Source organism: Desmodus rotundus, chromosome 6 (assembly GCF_022682495.2).
Source record: "Desmodus rotundus isolate HL8 chromosome 6, HLdesRot8A.1, whole genome shotgun sequence".
Lineage (NCBI taxonomy): Eukaryota > Metazoa > Chordata > Mammalia > Chiroptera > Phyllostomidae > Desmodus > Desmodus rotundus.
Window position 1 is genome coordinate 160,048,928 of NC_071392.1, and position 7,767 is coordinate 160,056,694.

Sequence of the window (7,767 nt, forward strand, 5' to 3'; positions counted from 1 at the left end):
TGTGTAGCGCAATAGATTCAGATTTCTACAAGTGCAAGTGTGCCTGAAATTCATCTGTCATTTGCTTTGTCCGTTGCAGCTTCTTTAAACAATGCACAGGTACAGTTTACTTAAAATTCTCCACCAAGAGTTAAAAAAAAAAAGTAAAATACCCGTGCTTGTATTTTATGTCTATGCCCTTCCGATCGTGTCTACAGGCTCATTTCCTTCCGTTTGCCTGGAGTTTGTTTAGTACTTCAGGTTCCTCATAAGGGTGCACAATGTGTACATTTCCAGCTTCTGTTTCTAACCTGAGCATTTAAGAGTAAAGACTTCTTTGTCAAGTTTTGGTACAGAGCTTGTTCACTATCCTTCAGGTCAAGTTATTTTGTCATTCCAATGGTGGTTCACTTCAGAGGTTCAGTAGGAGTCCATTTCATAAGTTCGGAAGGACAGAAACTTCTAGTCATCCATTCTCAGTGAATGGCAGCCTAAGTGCTATGAGGTCCAAGAACATAGGATTTCGATGCTCTGAGGCTGGTTGAATATTGCATGAAATCGGCGTGGCCACAAAGTTTTTTTTCCCCCACCCCTGCCTGTGAAGTGACTGTTCCCGTGTAGTTGTGTTTAATGTTCTTTGAAGCCATTATTTTAGAATCTTTTGTGAGACTTGTCATATGTGCTTGTGTGTAAAAAAACCCATCCAAACTGGTGAATATGTGTGTGTCCATTTTCACACTGAAGATGGATGACTGTAAGCTATGTTTTTGGCACGTTAGGCTCTGTCACGTCCAGAAAGGTAGAAGCGCAACGGTTAGGCAAAAAAGGTCTGTGGTCTGCATGGAGTAGGCGCTGTGAAGGATGGCACGTGTCAGAAGCGGATTGCCAAGTGTCATGCCGGAGGTTCCTCGTGTGCAGTTGCCCCACGGGTGTAGCACCGCAGGTGCAGTGGAGAGCCAGAAAGGACAGACGTTCACTGAGGACAGATCATGTTGAGACAGCAGGGAGACAGGCAACGTACTGAAAGTATCCTAATCGGACTTTGAAAATCGTTTGCATCAGCTCCATTATATTATCCCTTTGAGTTTTTTGTTCCACAGAAGTTAAGCGGGGCGGTGGGGGATGTTGCTTGACCACATATCCACATGCATTTCTCTGGTGAAACATAAGGGATCTGGTCAGTTTTCAGGTGAAATTGTGAGTAAGGGATGGGTCATTGCTGTGTTAGAATAACGTGGAACGGGAGACATTGTGGGGAAAGAAAGGAACCACCGCTCGCCCCTCCAAAGGGTGGTCTCCATCCAAAGGAGGTCAGGTCGTTTATGTGGTGGAATATCGAGGGAGTCCCGCAGAAGGAGTTCCATGTGGAAAACTAGCAGGTGACTGGCAACAGGTACCATTCCCCATCAGACCAGCTGAAAGGTCCACCAAAGGGAAAGAGTCCAGAATTTGTCAGCAGAAGACAGGTAAGCTTCAGGACAAGGCGAGAGCGCACGTTTTTGTTTGGTGACCTGGAAAAAACGGTTCCATCCTGGCCGCACAGTGGTGATTCATCCACAGTGCTCACTATACCTTGCACCTTTGTACAGCTGTTTAGTTTGTGTCTCTGAATTTTTCTTTTTGGAGAGAAATTTCCATTCGCTCCAAGAATGCAGAAGGCACAGGGAAGAGTTCTGTGATCTGCAAGAGAACAATCTCGTGTGGCGATGGAACGGTGAAGTTGCCTGTAAGGTGGCAGAGGGCAGCGGAACAGAACAGTGACGACTTTGTGCAGTCACGTTGTTTGGGGAAAATGAAAAGTGTGCCTGTGATTGTAGTCACGGTAAAAAGCCAAGGAACCTTCCAGGCCAGCCCTTCCTGGCCTATGCGTCCCATCTGTTAGTGTCTGCTGCCATCTGGTGGCCATTTTCAGGAATGACACCTTAGTGTAGGTCTGCAGGAAAAGTGCCATTTCAATGACTTGTCAGGGCAGTGGTATTTACAGGTGCAGTTGACAGCATGTACATCTCAGCAATGTCCAGTTACTTTGAGAGCAGTTTTTAAGTGAAGGGAAAGGGAGAGATGAATGTGGTTTATGTGATATTTTTAGGAACTGGCTTTGTCGTGTAGTAGAGTCAGGTTTTGTCAAGTTGCAGGTGAGCCTGAAAATCATCTGTCGTCAGTTTGTCTGCTGCGGCTTTCTTAAAGAACGCGGAGGTAAAATGTGTACATAATGCTGCACCAAGAGATACCAAAGAAAGCAAAGTAAATTATCAGCGCTGTTATAGTATGTATTGCCCTTCCGGACATGTCTACAGGCTTGTGTTTTGGATTTGTGTAGACTTCATTTACCATTTTAGATTCCTTGTATGGGTGGAAAACTCGTCCATTTCCAGTTTCTGCTTGTAACGTGTTCAGCGAAGGGTGAAGGTTTCTTCTCAAGTTTCGGTCCGGTCCGTAGGATGTTTAGCATCGTTCACGTGAAATTGTTTTTTGATCGTAGCAGTGGTTCATTTTGGAGCATCTGTAGGAGTCTGTGTCAGAAATCCTGAACAAATAATGTTCTCCTCATGCAGTCTGTGTGGATGCTGGCATAAGGGCTATGAGAGCAGAAACACACCGTATAAGGTTTCGAGGCAGCGCTGCTCGTTGAACTCTGCCTTCATTCAGGCTGGCCAAAAAGTCCATCGGGCCAAAAAGCCGGTTCGCTCCCCAACCCTACTTCCACCGCCACCCTCTGCCACCCCACTCCTTGTCCGCAGTTGCTCATACTTGCCTTTAACGTCCTTTGAAACTGTTTTGTCAGACTCTGTTGGGGCAGCCGTCGTATCAGCGTCCAGAAAGAAAACCTCATCCCAACAGGAGAAAGTGCGTGTGGCCCTTTTCCCGCTGAAGACGCATGAAGAGGAGCCACGTTTCCGCCCCCTTTGTCTTTGTCATTTCCAGAAAGGTACAAGTGCACCGGGAAGGTAAGAAAAGGTCTGTGGTGTGTATGGGGAAGATGCCGTGAGTGACGGAACATGTCTAAATTGGACCGTGAGTTTCATGCCAGAGATTTTCCTCACCCAGTAGCCCCATGGGTGGGCAGATCAGTTGCAGTGGAGAGTCATCCAGGGCAGACGTCTACTGAGTCCAGACCGCGTTATGGGATGCGGGAGACATACTGAAATTATCCTAATCTAGCATCAAAAATCATTTGCACCATTACGGTTACTTTAATCACTTTGACACTTGGGTTCCACAGAAGTTAAGCAGGGTGGTGGGGGACCCCTGTTGATCACATTTCCAGAAGCGTTTCTCTACTGAAATATAAGGAAAACCTTCTGAGGACAATATAGGGGGGTGCAGCTAATGGTTGATATTTGAGAATAAGGTGTGATAGGGGACATTGAGCGAACAAAATACCAGCAGCAGCAGGCTCTCTAAAGGGTGGTCGTCACCCATCAGGGGTGATGGTATTCTGTGGTGGAATGAGGAGGGAGTCTGGCAGTGGGAGCTCTTGGGGAAACCAGCAGGTTACCGACAACAGGTATCGCTCCCAGTCGGACCCAGCGAAAGCACCATCCAAGCGAAAGAGTCTGGAATTTGTCAGCAGAAGACACATATCCTGAGGATAAGGTGAGAGCACACATTTGTCTTTCTGATCAGGGAAAAACGGTTCCAGCCTGGGAATGCAGTGGTAGTTCATCCACAGTGCTCTCCAGACCTTGAGCCTTTGCACGGCGATCGAGTCTGGTCTCTCGGGATTTGTTAGTGGAGAGAAATGTCCATTCTCTGGAAGACTGCCGAAGGCATTGGGAAGAATTCTGTTCTCCGAAAGAGAACAGTGTTGTGGGAGGATGGAATGGCGAAATCGCCTGAAAGGTGGCAGAGGGCAGTGGAGAAAACAGTGAGGTCGTTTTCCAGTCACGTCATCTGGGGGAAATGAAATATATGCCTGTTATTGTATCTCAGGCCAAAACACCAGGGAACCTTTCAGCCCAGCCATGAGTGGAATATGCGTTTCATCTGATCATCTCTGCTGCCCTCTCGTGGCCATTTTCAGGAATCACACCTTAGTGTAGGTCTGCAGGAAAAGAGGTAGATTCCAGTGGACTATCAGTGGCTTTGGAGGGCATTAGTATTTCTAAGCACATTTAAAAACGTCTCAATGGCAGCACCGTCCAGTTACCTTGTGACTGGTGTTCAGCTTAAGGGCAGAGGGAACTATGAAAGTGTATGATGTGACCCTTTTTTTTGAAGTGGCTTTGCAGCATAGTAGTGATGCTTTAACAAGTTTCAGGCATGGTCAAAAATCATTTGTCATCGCCGTGTTTGGTGCAGATTTCTTAAAGAATGTGGAGGTAAAATTCATACTTAATGCTGCACCAAGAGGTATCCAAAAAAGTAAAGTATAATATCAGCGCCATCACTGTCTGCACATGCCCTTCCATACATGTCTACGGGCTCGTTTCTTGGATTTTTCTGTACTTAGTTTACCACTTTAGATATTTCACACTGGTGCAAAAGTTGTGCATTTCCAGCTTCTGCTTCCAACGTGTTCATCAAGGGTGAAGATTTCTTTCTCAAGTTTTGGTACGGGGATCTGTACCATCAGCTATGTCGAGGTATTTTGTAATTCCAAATGCCATTAATTTAGGAGTTTCTATAGGAGTCTATTTCTGAAGTCACGAACAACCGAACTTTGCCGTCATCCATTCTGTGTGAATGGTTGCTTAAGAGCTATGAGAGCAAAGAATATATTGTGTAGGATTTGAAGGCTGTGATGCTGGTCGAACCCTGCCTTCAATAGGTCTGGTGAATATGTCAGTTCAGTCCCCAACCATCCACTATGACACACACCTACCCCATCTCCTTGGTTTGGTCATCATCCTTTCCTTAATGTCATTCAAAACCGCTTTGTTAGATTGCAACGTGACAGCCGTCATACCAGCTCGCGTTACAAAAAATCTGAACACAAGTGGTGAATGTGTGTGTGGCCATATTCACACTAAAGATGGAATAACATAAGCTATGTATTGGGCCCTTTTTGGTCTGTCATTTCAAGACAGGGAAGCACAATTGTAAGGTTAAGAAAGATGTAAGGTGTGTACGGAGACGTCGGTGTGACTGACACAACATGTCTGAGGGGGTCGGTGAGGCATCACACCAGAGATTTCTGGTGTGCACTTGTCCTATGGGTGTGGCAGAGCAGTCGCAGGGGACAGCCACCCAGGGCAGACATTCCCTGAGGGAAGACCACATTACGGTACACGGGAGACAGGCCACACCGTCAAAGCACCCTAATCAAGCGTCGAAAGACATTTGCAGTAGCAGAGTTGGGTCCATCACTTATATGTTTGGGTTCCACTGAAGTAAAGGGGGGAGGAGGGTGGACCCACCTCATCCACATATCCACATGAGATTCTCTACTGAAACCTAAGGAAAACTTTACGTTTCCAAAATGAGTTGTGAGGGGATGAATCATTGATATTTTAGAATAATGTGGAATGGGAGAGATGGAGGGCACACAAAGGAACCAGCCCCCCCTCCCCCCTGCAAAGGGCGGTCTTCATCCAAAAGACGTGAGGTTGCACTTGTGGTGGATCATGCTGGGGCCCAGTCTCGGTGGGTCTCAGTGTCCCCGAAGGATAGATGGCGCATGCGAAGAATGAGGGGTCAGACACCAATTTTGATGCCGGAGAATGGCCAGCCTCGTGTGGGTGTGATCAAACTCTAAGAGTTTAATTATGCTTTATTTTTATAGGGATTTGTTATATGACATCAAAGGAATAGGCTCATGGCATGATTTCTCAAGCAGGAAAAGTCTATACAGAAATTCCAAGAAAATGTACAGGAAGTTCTACAGATTTGCTCATACTAAGCAAAGGTTATTTTGACCAGGAGGGCTATCAATCAGACAAGCACAAGTAACTACATCTACAAAGTTTCAAATGTCTATTGATCATTTGATGTCTAACAAAGTTTTCAGAATTTGGCATAGGTCAAAAAGATACGCTACAGTAGTCAGCGGTTATATGTGAACTATTAAAGGTCCTATCTGGTTAGGCTTTCTCACTCAGCCATCTATCTTCCCATTTAGGTTCTTTCTTTCTTTCTTTCTGTTTTTTTGTGTGTGTTCATTTACTTTAATAACACATTTACCATGTTATCACCATGGAATGTAAAGTCAAGTTAGTCAGGAGATCTTCCCAAGTGCAATAAGGCCTTCTGCAGTACACACAAGTTTGTGTATGTCTGACCAGAGCTTGCTCTGACATCATTAACCACTTCCATCACAGGTAAATTGTTTAGTTTAACATCTATGATGCTTCCAGAGAAAAATAAACATACTGTACCCAGTTAAAAATTGTTTTTCATCACCTCTGCATTAGCACTTAAAATACACATTTCTATTTCATGGTGGCATTTAAAAATTATTGTAACAGCAACAAAAATATAACCCTGCAATTACAAAATAGTCAAATTAGGATCTAATTAGATTAGATAAATAATTATCTAATGTTTACAAGTATGACTCTAAAATAAATACTACCTTCTAGCAGCTGTCATTAGTATTTTAGGTGTGGTTTAAACACACACACACACACACACAGATGTTCAGTTGTGGGGAGGTTTGTAACGCTGTGTGCTGTGCACCATTCTGAACGGGGTAAGAGCTAACCAGCCCTAAAACCAAAAGTAGTTAACCAGTCCACGAGGCAGGCAGAAAAAAAAAAACCTGGGGCAAAGAGGGTTCCTACATAACATCAAAAGCACGTGACATTCTGCAGCAACTGGGAGTCTTCAGGATTGGCAGGGTGACCCATTAGAACAAGTTTCACCAAAAGAGAGTAATGAGGTGGACACTTTGCTACTGTCAAGTGCATTTAAAAGGGGCATGTTTCTTATGTGCTAATCTGAGTCCTCTGAATGACCCAGTCAGTGAACTAGTCACTAGTAATTTAGTCACCCAGCAAACCAAGCCTGCAAGCAAGGAAGCCAATATTCAAATTACCATGTTCCTATTGTCTGACCCACTCAAACGATTTATTTCCAACATAAATACAGAACCTCAATATGAGATCTCTAACTACGGCCACCACCAGCACCACCACGGCCAAGACAGCAGCTCTTCTCCTAGGGTTTAGGTTTCGTCCAGAATTCCTTATACAGGGAATAGGCCATACCGAGAGTCATCGCTCCCACAACGAAGCCTTGGGCTGCCTCGCGCATGTGGATCAGGTGGACCGACATTGTAGTGCTCCCCTGGCTCTTCAGTTTATACAACCCGTACGCGACGATTGCTGCGAAACCCTCCATTCCAATAGGGACAAACGGTGCCTCTTTAGCTTTTCGGACAAATTTAGATCCCTGACCCTCATCATATGAAGAAAGAGAAATGTCTGTGTTGGATGACATACTGTTTGAAGAGTCTTCCAACACCAGCACCTCTCAAATACCAGCCCGCTTCTGGTTCTTTATGCACTTTGCAGGGGATGATCTTTGTATTTGTTCCCTCATGCTTAAATTATCATAGTTCACCTATTTTCCTTGCTCTTTTATCCATCTAGTTCCATCCAATATTATTCCTGTCCAAGGTTGTACTAAGGGGGATGTCTAGTAACATTTTTCTCCATTTTTTCTGGCAATCTGGCATGCCTATTGTGTAATACTAATCTTGCAATAGGTAGGAGAAGTAGGCTGTGGAGGATTTATAAGGGGCTTTTGTTCAATGGCCAAGAAATCATTTTTTACAGTTGCGTTGGAATTCTGCACATCAGTGGACCAGAAATACAAGTGCTCAAAAATCGCAGCAGGTAGTAATAG

At 44.8% G+C, this 7,767-nt stretch overlaps 1 pseudogene; it reads right to left on the bottom strand.

The window, feature by feature from the left end:
• Positions 1-6,902: 6,902 nt before the first annotated feature.
• On the bottom strand, positions 6,903-7,391 carry LOC128781231 (HIG1 domain family member 1A, mitochondrial pseudogene; annotated as a pseudogene).
• Positions 7,392-7,767: the final 376 nt, after the last annotated feature.